The sequence below is a fragment of the Gallinula chloropus genome (assembly GCF_964237585.1).
Source record: "Gallinula chloropus genome assembly, chromosome: 19".
Classification (NCBI taxonomy): domain Eukaryota; kingdom Metazoa; phylum Chordata; class Aves; order Gruiformes; family Rallidae; genus Gallinula; species Gallinula chloropus.
Window position 1 is genome coordinate 9,580,148 of NC_140104.1, and position 11,969 is coordinate 9,592,116.

The window sequence follows — 11,969 nt, forward strand, 5'->3', positions numbered from 1 at the left end:
GAGCGTGGCAAAGCTATAGCAGTGATCCCCCTTCTTCCAGGAAGGCCTCGGAGCCTGCTGCCAGCTGGTGGAGGGGATGTGTTCGGAGGGAGTCGGCATGCAGCGGTGTAATCAAAGCTGGACTTACTGTACGTCACAAGAGGGGCTGAGCTAACACTCCATGTCCTTACCAGCCTGGTGTCCCCCCAGCTGAGTCTCCCCCTGACTACCTGCAGGGCAGAAGACTCTAGACACAGCTACAGGAGAGCGGGAATGCATGTGCAAGATAAGCCCGCGATGCAGCCTGCAGCCCACATCAGCACCCAGTTCATCTCCTTTCAGGAGAGTGGCTCCCGGGGTCAGTCCCCCCATCCTTCCCTGCAGTAGGTCACAGGGAGGTGTGAGCCTGGGAGAGCAGCTCTGCTGGGCAGGACACCAGGGAGGGATGCTGCAGCAGCGACGAAGAACTTGCTCAGCTGAGGAGGCTGTGCTGAGGCCAATGTGTGAATGTTCCCCGAGGAGTTCAGGTCCACATGCCCAGCTTTTTGGGGGATGTGGCACAGTCAAGCGTGCTGCAGGGAGGAGAATTGTTAAGGGGAGATGCACCCCATGGTGCTGAAAGGGGAGGGACTGCAGCTACCCAAACGGCTGCTCAACTACAGCCATTGAAAAATTGTACTGCTTAGAGCTATGGAACAAGGGGAACTCCAAATAGAGCCATGAACAGCATCCTTCCCTGTGACAGTGGTGCAACCCTGGAACAGGGGGGAGAGGGGGTGGGCTCACCATCTTTGGTCTTTGTCCATCAGCGATGACCCTGAGCAACCTGATCAGTCTGGAGTTAGCCCTGCCCTGCCCAGGGCTGGACTGAGGACTCCAGAGGTGCCTCCCAGCTGCCACTTTTCCATGGTTTCTTTGTTAGGGAGTTAGCAAACAGCCCAAGTGTGGAGGACTCAGGACTGGAGGACATTTGACTGGCCACTCCACCTGGAGCTGTGCTGTACCAGCACCACTGGGAGGGAAGGTGTGAAACGCAGAGGATGCAGAGAAGCATCAAATCAGGTGAAATGAAAAGTGGGGGTGCATCAGGGGTCTTTAAATTCCCTTTTCCTCCTCTGATACCTTTCTCCAGCCACTGTTCACAAGTCTGTTAAAGATGTATTAGAAAAAGCTGCCATGGGTTTCCAAAAGGAGAAGTGCCTGACCAGCAGCCTGCCAGCAGAACGGTCAGCTCTACAGCCAGCATCCAGTCCCACCTATGGAGAGGCACATCCAGCACTGCGTCGCATGTCTAGCTTCACCTCAACCTGATCTCTGATCAGTGCCTGTCATCCTGTTTTGAGGGTGTTGACAAGCTGCAGAGCATGACAGCAGAGAGGTAGACAGTGTCTAAGGATGGAAGGAACTCTAAGAAAGAAGAATTAGTCGTGGAGTTTGCAGTACAGCCAATGTCAGCATTTCCTTTGGTTGGTCCGGTGGCCTGCAGCTACCCTGGCTCCACAGAAGACCAAGAACTGCTCCCACAGGTGCTGAGCAAGACCTAATCTTGCACCAAGGTAGCCAGGAGACATCTCTAGTGTTCTGGACTCTAGGGTGGCCATCAGTGGTGGCTGTGATGCTTTGGATGTGGATCTTGAAGTGGATCCTCCTCACTGAGGGCTACTGCCAGCTGCATTTATGGTGTGCCATGGTGTCAGGCTTGCAGCTGGTGTGTGCTCAGTGCAGGAGGGAAGAAAGGCACTGAAAGGGTCCAGGAGCTAAAGGCACTGAAGAGATAGAGCTCTGTCTGCAGCATGATGGCCTGTGCTGACGGCATGCAGCTGCTGTGGGATGCTCCATCACACTTGCATACTGCCCCTTTCCCCTCAGCCTGGGCAGTATCAGAATTTGGGGGCACACGGAGGGTGGAACAAGGTCTGCTGCTCCAGCCCCAAGTTGCAAGGCTCAGAGCAAGGCAAGCATGTGGCTGGGAGAGCAAAGGAGAGCAAGGCCACCAGTGCCTCAGTGTTCCCCATGCCTGGCACTCAGGGATGACTTGCCTTGATCAGGAAGCATCACCCTCAGCTGATCACTCCCCACTGAAGCTCACCGTGGTCCCACAGGATGCTGGTGCCACCAGCATCTCAGAGGAGAGCTGTGCCACACTCTGCAAATCTTGCAATGTGGGATGTGGCCATGGGCCAGATGTGCAGCAGCTGTGTGGACACTGTACCCTTGGGGAGCTGTCCCAGTGCTGGGTGTCACTGGGGCTGCTCCGGCAGCAACCACATGTTCCATCATGTTGAGCCCTTGAGGTGCACCTGAGAGGTCAGCAGCTGAATGAGACCCCGCGTGGAACCAGGCAATGGGCAGCTCTTCAAGGGTGTTCTGCTGAGGTTTGGGGCTTATGCAGCATCAGTAGGACATCGCCATTCCAGGTTTTCACCTTTTGGGAAAACTATGCGAGCAGATCTGCACCAATGCCAGTAGAGGAAGGCACCCCACTGAGAGACCTCAAAGCCTTGGGGCCTTGGCAAAAGAGAGGACCTGCCACTGAGAATGTGGACTGGGGCGCTGAGAGACACAGTGCAGGCTGTCTTGTGGGCACCAAGGGGGTGTGGGACAGCAGGGCCCTGGCATCCAGGGCATGGGTGCTCTGTGTGGTTAGGGAACAGCACAGTCACCCACCTGATTTTGCAGGAGGGAAGGGGAGAAGCTTTCGGGAGGCCCTGGACAAAGCCCCGTGCAGCTATCCAGCCCTGAGTGCTGCTCCATGTCCTGGAATAACCTATGGACATGCAGACAGAATCAAGGCCGGGAAGGCAGGACTCCTGCTCTGGGATGGATTGCCAAGGCCTGAGTGCTGGCTGCCCATGGGGTTGGTGCTGCTCTGCAGTGTGCAGGGCCTGGGCAGTGACTCCAGAGCTCATGGGGAGGTGGAGGACGTCACGCTACATATGAAGAGAGGAAGAGCGTCAGTCCAGCTCCAAGGCCAGTAACTCACACCTAGCTGGTTCTCCCCGAAACCTCACAGGGTAGCATTTTCTGAGCACGTTGTACATCACAACCCAACAGACAAGAAGATGACGTCATTTTGGCCATTAGCAGCAGTGTCCCGCAGGGACAGCATGCCTCAACAGGCCTCATGCCTTCAAAGAGCTGCGGGGCCCCATGAGACGCGTGCCAGCAAGAGGGATCTGGGACTCACCTGTACTCCAGGCTCATGCACTCAAAGAGTCGGGTGAGGGTCGGGTCGATGCTCCGGGGATCAGCCGGCTTGGGCTCAGTGTGGTGGTGACGCCGGCGTGGCAGCGAGTCACTGTGCGGGGACGACACCATGAAGTGGCCGCTGTGGATGACCTGGGAAGGGTTCTGCGCCCCAGCACCGGGTCCTGCGCTGCTCGTGGCTGCATCCTCAAAGTCCGAGTCCGAGTCTGAGACAGGGCATGGCCCAACCCGGGGCTCCGGGAAAGGTCCCGGGAGCCCCACCTGAGCTCCGGCCATCGTCCAGCGCCGACTCAGGAGCACTTATTGGCCCGATCCAGCACCGTGGCCCACGTCCCAGTTACGCTGGAGCCCTACAGGTGCTGCTTTAGCTTCAAGCACATGCTGCTGGGCTCTCCAGCACAGGCCACCCACACCACACCTCCTCCTCGGCACTGCTTGCTCCACCCCGGGCCACGCCGTCTTCTCCTCGCTCCGGGGTTCAGCTTTCGGTTTGCTGGGGCAGCTTGCCGCCAGCCCTATTTATAGTGGCGGTGACTGATCCCGCCCATGGCACACCGTCAGCAGGGCCGGGACTACGGCACCACCGTGCCACCCGTCACCCGCCACCTGCCGTGGCAGCTCCGGGCCTGTGCTGCCGTCCTGCTCCTCCAGCTCCCTGGGCTTTCTTCCCCCAGGAGCGCGGGGAGGAATGGCTGCGGGTCCCTGTCACTGCCTCGCCAGTGGCCGCGGTCGCTGGCAGTCGGCTCTGTTTACCCGGGTTAATGGCTGCTGGGAGAGCAGCGAGCGGTATTTACCTAGTGCCTCTGCCCTCATGTGTCTCCCCGCACTTCCAAGGGAACAAATACAGATTAAGGGACACAAACAGGTAAAATTATAGCAACGGGCACCCAGCTCAGCAGAAAGCGTGCTGAGGCTCTGAGCTGGGTGCCAGGTGGAGAAACAACCCAGGAAAAAGCTGGCTCCGAGGCTTCTGAGCCATCCAGAGAGACGTCGCATGCAGGAGAGGATGATGGCAAGCTCGGGTTCCGTGGCATTCACACACCTTGCTGTTGTTGTGCAGACCTTAGGGTGGGTAACCTCCAACTCTGAATTGCCCTGAGAGCTGCAGGCAGGCATGGCTCCCTGTGCCAGCCCCCTCCCCTGCTCTGCACCAGCTCATCTTGGTGGGATGAGAGCTCTTGCCAGGGCTTTGCATGTGCCATGCCAGCCAGACCTGAGTCACAAGCATCTCCTCACTGGCCAGAGCCACCTCAGGTCCAAGTGGATATAATCTCAAGCTTAAATAACTTTTTTCTGTCTGTTTTTGGGCAGCTTCTTCCCCAAGTTCACAACCCATTACTAGTGCATGCACCTGGAGAGTGCCCAGGCACAGCTTTTGGGCACCTCTGATGAGGACGTGGGATGAGGAGATAAAGCTAACATAGATGGCTGCAGGCACCCAAGGTTTAATCCTTCTTGCATGCTCTGTACCACGCAGGGCAGTCCTGCTGGTGCCCCTGAGGAGGGAGCAGCTGTCCTGGGCGCTCTTCAGAGCCGGGGTAAGAATATGCACGAGTGGCTGCCTTGGGTAGTTTGGCATGGATCGGTGCAAACCTCCCTTAGGAAACATTTGGAGGTTTTTCATCTGGATTTGCATTTGCTCTGTAGGGGTCTCATACCCCTCCACGATCCATCACAACTCTGTCAGCCTGTCCCCAGCTGCCTGTGAAGATGCTGACAGGAGGTAATTTTAAAAGGGCCGCGTGGGGACGTTTCAAAGCGGTAAGGGGCATGTGGGTGTCCCAGGAAACTAAGAACTGGGCAAGCCAGAGGAGAAACAAAGACATGAGGTGTTTGCAGGCATTCTGGGAGCGCTCACTTCACAGGTTTTTGCCCAGGATCATTTGCCATCTGTTCACCGGCTGCAGGCAGACCATAGTCCTCTGGGACAATGTGTATCTGAGGGAAGCCAAGAAATACCTCACTTAGGCTTTTAGGTGCATTACAACTCCCTTGTCCCCCTCCAGAAGCACTTGTGTTGCAGAGGAAGGAAATCTCCTGGGTGAAGGGCAACCCGACAGCTCCTGCGGAGGAACCTTCCCCAGCAGAGAGTGGTCCCACACAGGGAACCCCACAGAAACAGGCCGGCTGCAGCGCTGAGGGGCTTTGTAACTGGCTGTTTGGATCCTGAAGTGTGAGATGCCAGGTACAGCCACAGCACAACAGCTGCAACAGTCGCGGAGAGAGTGTGGGAGGGAGCTGTGGTCCTCAGCACACTGCAAGAGCGATGTCCCAGAAGTGTCCCAAAGTGTGCGCTGTCACATGGGAGGGTGGAGGGCAGAGTTCCCAGAGCACTCTTCCAAAATTACCCCAGTGCCATGCTCAGAGGCAGGGACAAACAGCCTCGGTGTCTGGGAGGGGAGCAGTGTTGGGACAAAGAGGGTGGATTTATTAGTATCTAAAGAAGCTGGGAGCTGGTGGGACCTGCACAAGCAGAGTTCTGCATCTGACCCAGACAGAACCGGGACACTGGCACACAGTCACAGTGGTGATGGATGGAAATGGGTTGGACTCAGAGCTGGGAAGGTGTTCAAGAGATGCAGAGGAGCATACAGCTCACAGCAAAGGCCCTCAAAAAGGGGATGGACCTTTGAAGCATCCTAAAAACACAAAATCTTAAAAAACCCCAACAACCTAGAACTGCAGGAGAAATCGCTACCAGGAGAAAGGCTTCCTCACAGCTTTGTTATCAACCAAGCAGCACCACTGGGGGCCTGGACATGTCAAGTTCAGGGACACCAGAGACACTGTATGGGTAGAAAAGCGGTAAACATCCCCTAAGAGCTTGTTGAAAGGACGTTAAAAGGAGTAGACAGAAGGTTAAAATGTAGGGAGGGCATTTACAGGCACTGTGGAGAGGGTCTGGAATAAATGTGATCAGCTTAACCACAGCTGGATACTGAGAGGGTCAAAAGAGCCAGCAAGGACACCAAAAAGAGTGGAGGAGACTGTTGGATGCTGTGCAGGAGGTTTAAATCACCTCAGAGAACAAGGAAAAAGCAAGTTTTATGAATTTCAGCAGATGGAGTGTGAAACCACAGGAGGCAGGTCAAAAATCACGTACCCAGCAGTCTGAGGAAGACAAAAGCTGGTATCAAAGCCTTAAAGCAGCAGTGAAAAGCCTGCCAGAGCATCTGTGGGTTCTGGTGCACCAGGGATGCCGATGGCAGAGCTCAGCACACATACACCATGGTGCTGGCTCCGGGGACCCTGCTGTGCCACCGCTGCTGCTGCACCACGGGAAGGGTGGTGCAGGGAGGGTTCCACCTCTGAACCCCTGCGGGGTTGGGGGCAGGAATTAGGATTGAGGAGTCAGTGCAAAGAAGTCACAGGTCTCACCCATCTGATGCCTCCAGACCTCCAGGACCAGCAGACATCACCCAGAGCCCTCAGCAAACTCCAGCAGCACGTTTCAGAGCTGCTGACAGTGGGCTGAGGGCTGTCACTGCCCAATGGAACGGAGATGGCACAGGGAGCCTGTTCCTGGAAGGCTCAGTCACCCCTCTAAGGAGTTCCAGCATCACAAATTTTGTTTCTGCCCTGAGCAAAGTGGTAGAAATCATAATAAATATGGAATTTGTGGGAACTCCTGGGTTAATACAGCAACCTGAAGAAGCTCAGTACAGCTTTTCCAGGGAAAGCCACAGCTCAGGAGTCTGTTACAGCTGTTGGAGAGAGAGGTGGGGTGTGCAAACCGATCAATATCATATAAACCAAAAAAAGCTTCTAAAGATGGGTGTGGTGGAGTTTTCAACAACACTGAGCTGTAACAACAACAGCTTGAAAAGCTGGGAAGCAAGGCTGGGATTAACGGGTCACTTTTCACAGCAGACATTGTGCAGGGATGTTACTGGGGCTGGATTTTCCAGCATATTCACAGCTAATGGGGAAAGGGCAGTAAGCAGCAGGGTAACAGCATTTCCTGGTGGGGAAAATCATTCAGAGTGGTGGGATCTGAAGGAGGCAGGAAGATTCCAGGCTGCAGCCGAGCAGGTGATACAGCCACGATGAAATTCGGTGGGGATGAGGATAAAGTGGGGTACATCTCTGGCTGTAAGCAGCTATTACTGCTAAGGGATATTAATTGTTTCATGTAAGTAAGTTCTAATTAGAGTAAACTTCTTGGGATGACAATAGGGTGTTATGTGTGCCGTGGGATTAGCTTTCCTCAGCCCCAGTACCGAGAGGCACAGAGCTGGGATGAGGCTTTTAATACGGGACAGTGTTTCTGTATCCTGCTGGTGCTTTGGGAGTGTTTGTCCCAAGTCTGGGACTCCTCAGTCCCCACGTTCAGCCCCTGAGGGGGCTTCACTGGGAGTGTAAAGTGGAGGGGTCAGAAGGTTCAAGCCCCCAGCTGAAACCACACATCAGCAGGGACACATAAGACGAGTCCAATGAGGCATCAGACAACCCCAGACTGAAAATCCTCATTGGACAGAAGATGCCTGCGCAGCGTGCGAGGGCAGGTGTATGGATCACAAGGGCAGAGTTACCCCAGGACTCCCTTATCAGTGTCCCTGTCTCTGGAGGTGCCCAGCCCAGGCTGGTCCTTTTAATTGGATTAATTATTATAAACTCTGACGCCTGAGGCTTCTGCTGTGGGAAACCTTGGGAGGAGCCTGGAGGAGGAGGAGGAAGCATGCCCAGGAATGGTGTGTTTGAGTGTGCACAGCACCACAGATGGTGTGGGGGTGGTTGGGCAGCAGCCCCTCCTTTAGCAGGGACAAATGAGGAAGTACTAGTGGTGAGACATGGATGTGGCAGGGGTAGAGAGCGGCACTTTTCACACCACCACCAAGGGGACACCAGGCAAAGGAATGTCTGGAAGTTCATCTTAGGATGCTGTAAAACCAGAAGCCTGAATGACCCACAGAATCAAAGAATCTTTAAGGTTGGAAAAGACTTCTAAGTTAATGAAGTCCAACTGTCAACCCAACACCAGCATGTCTAGTAACCATGTCCTGATGTGCCACGTCTACACATGTTTTGAAAACAAAAGTGGACTCAGTGAGGGGTTAGATAAGCTGATGGGGGACCCAAACTATTTGAATTGATGGTCTGCACACCCTGTGCGTACAAAGGAAGCTCACCCATGGCACTTAGGACACAGGTACAAGCTCACTCAGGGCCTCCTGTTGCACAGGCAGGACCTGGTGAGCACAGGATGACAGGCACCTCCAGTCTGTCATCCCAGATGGGATCTGTTCCACAGGCCCTTGCAGCAGTCTGCAGTGAAGGTCTTCACACGTCCCTTCTTTGGCTGCAGATGTAAAACAGGTCTGCAAAGAAACCCACACCAGAACTTCAAATTGCATCTGTTTATCGTTCAGTATTTCACTGCAGAAGACATGCAACCTGCCTTCTGCCTCACCCATGACAGGCACAGGGTGCTGTGGAGGTCCTTCAGAGCTTCTCTCAGCCTTCACTGCCGCATCAGAGAGAGATGGATGCCTGGGACAAGCAGCAAGGCACTCCTCCATCTCCTCCTGGTCCCTGCCAGCAGCCCGCTCCCCTCACTTCCCTCCCATTACAGTAGCAGCAGAAGGTAGCCAGGGGTCTGTGCTCCAGAAGCCCATCATCCACACTGAAGCAAACTCACTACATTTCCAAGATGACGATTCCAAAGCTCCCACTGTCCTCTGGGAAGCAGATGGCACATCTGTAGGTAGGCTCCATCCCAGACTCCAGCGGTGGCCACGGAGAAGCCTGGGTTCAGTGCTAAGGGAAGGAACTGGGGATGCTGGCACATAACACACAGGTTTGGTCCAACCAGCAATGCCTGTGACAGAGCCCTCGCATCGCAGGGCTGGGTGAAGGAGGCGGTGCTGTGCTGGTGGTCCCCCAGATTCCCCACGGGGTCACTGGCTCTTCTTCATCACAGCAGTTGAAGAATGGAGGGAGAGACTGAAGTCTCTTGCCATGGGCTCACTGTACCCCTTTCCTTGGGGGCTGAGGCTCTTCCCCCACACCCTGGGAACAGCCAGGCCCTCCTTGGTGCTGCTGCCCCAGGCCACCGGTGGTGGCAGGAGGGGAGCCCTGACCAAGGTGTTGCTGGGACGCAGTCTCCCTTCGGAGGCTGAGGACCCCTAAGTGATGGCAAGTTCCAGGGTTGTGATGCATCTGCAGTGCAGGGGTTCATTTGGGAAGGCTGGATCTCCAAATACCTGCTACAGAAACTGCCATCCGGGCGGCTCAGGACCAGATGCCGTGTGCTTCTTCCTACCTGGGATTCTCTGTCAACAGCTATCCCAGAAGCCCTTATCATCCCAGATCTCAGTTAATAGAGGTTGGAGGGGGTGGAAGCAGGAGGTAATGGAGCAGGTTTGCACCTAGACTGCAGCCTGTATGTTCGGCACCGTGTTGTAGGGGTCAGATTTAAGGCTTTAATCTTATGGCACACTCCAAATTCACCAGAGGGTCTGGGCACTGAGGCAAGATCTCATGTGGTGTGGTCAGGTACAACATGCCAGAGGTGACCACAAACAATCTCTGCACCTCACCAGGAAGGGCTCAGGGGACTGCTTGGGAAACGCATGGCTCTGGAGTCGGATGAAGCCCAGCGTTCCTGCTGGAAACACAGAGCTTGTGATTAGAAGCAGCGAAAGCGAAGTGTTGCCCTGATGAGCAAGAGCAGGTAGAAGAGAGGAGCTTTGAGAGAGCCACGGGTGGCTTTTGCTCCTAAAGTCTATGGGGTCTGGTCCTAATCCTGTTTCTGTGGCGGGAAGCGAGGACAGTCAGCAGGGAATGACACTTGTCACCGCTGTGACAGTCCCAGCTATGGTGGTGCTGCTGTACCGTGCCTACACTGCCTGTAAGTGGGGCAGCCTTTGCTTGTCCTGGGCACCTGGGGGCCTGTGGAGCTGGATTTGTCCAGCTGGGCAGGATTTGACAGGGTTGCTGTGAAATGAAGGAGAGAGACAGCCCATGAAGGCCAAGTTTAAGCACTGGAAGCACAGCTCGGTTGGCCATCAGGCAGACAGTCACAAAGAAAACCAAGCAGCCACTTCAGCCCCAGTGGGTTCCTGCCAGCCCACAGCAAGGAGACCTCAGGGACAGGGTCCCTGTGTGCAGGAGGGTGATGGCAGATGTGGGCTGATGCACGGCGTGAAGTGTCTGCATCACACTGTGCTCTGCCTCCCTCCGCTCGGCCCGGTGCCAGGAGCAGGTCTTTGCACAGGCATCACCTGATGTGCCCTTGGGAGGAACTAGGGCCAAGGACACGCTCGCAGGGAGGGGAAGCGCTGGGTGCCAAGTGGAAGTGGGTCAGATCACAACCTAACAGGTAAAGGGAAAGTAGAACGCTTTTCGGGGAAGGCAGAGTACCTGTTTCTTCTCCAAAATAATTAAATCCTTTGGAAAAGGTTGGGAAATCCTAGTTCAGCCAGAGCTGATTGTATCCCCTCTGCCCAGAAAGGGTTTTCCTGCTGCGTATCCAGGGAACAAGATGCTTTCTTGCTCCGACAGCCTTGCTCACAGGCAGCCTGTGCTGGCCGGGATGCTGGCACTGCTTGCAGCAAGAGGACGGAGCAACGAGCATGGGAGAGACAACTGCAGCCTGCAGTGGGGCTCTGAGGGTCAGTAGGGCAGTATATTCCTAGGCTCTGCCTACCACCAACGCTTCCTTGGCGCTGGGAGCTGCCTGGGTAGCTCCGGGGCAAGGGCTCCCTCTGGGGACCAGAACAGGCCGCGCAGTGAGGTTCTGTGTGTCTCACACCCTGGATGTTCCCATTGCCTCTGTGTTCCGAGTACATTGCATGGTGGTGGTGGGTGCTGGCTTGCTTGCCCAGGAAGAGGACCTCACTGGACAGGGCTAGCTGGCCACACCGCGCCTCTGTTACTACGGAACAAACCACCTGGGGATCTGTAGCCCACAAGCAGCCCCTCTGAGCCTGGGGCTCAGGGCTTTCCTTTTCCAGGGAACCCTCCTGCTCCTTCCCTAGGGATTTTTCTCAGCTGTACCCACATTCAATTCAAAACATGCCAAACGTCCAACAAGAGCTCCCAGACCAAAGGAGCCAGGACTGAAAGACATACCTGGCCTGAAACCTCCCCAGGGAGCCCACAAGCAGCCCCTCTGATCCTGGGGCTCAGGGCATTCCTTTTCCAGGAGCCAGGACTGAAAGACATACCTGCCCAGCAGAGCCAATGCCTTTGGTGCTTCTCACACAACCCCCCCAGCACACAGGCAGGGCTGTGTAAGAAGTTTGAAGGGGACACGGCGGGGACAGGTGACCCTGAACTGGGCCAAAGGGATGTTCCATACCATATGGCATCATGCTCAGCGTATAAAGCTGAGTGAAGAAGGTGATGTTCAGAGTTATGCCATCTGCCTTTCCAAGTCACTGCTACACAGGGCAGAGCCCTGCTTCTCCCAGGCACGGCCTGAACACCCACCTGCCAGTGGGAAGTGATGAATGAATGCCTTGTTTGGCTTTGCTTACACTCACAGCTTGTGCTTTACCTCAGCCCACAAGTTTCCGATCCCTGGGGTCCCTCCCAACCCGTGCCGTTCTATCATCCTGTGATTCCAAAAGGGGCAAGAGAGGAAAGAAATCCCTGACCCAGCTGCCGAAGGGTTTCTAGAGGGATTAGGCAGAGGAAAGTCGCCTCTGGGGTGCATCCCCTGGTAGATGTAAAATAGCGTAAAGCCTCTGTAAGAGGCCAAAACGCCAAGTGAGGGGATTCATCCTCTACGCTTCATCAGCACGTCTCCCGACGTGCCGCGGAGAACCAAGTGCCCGGCC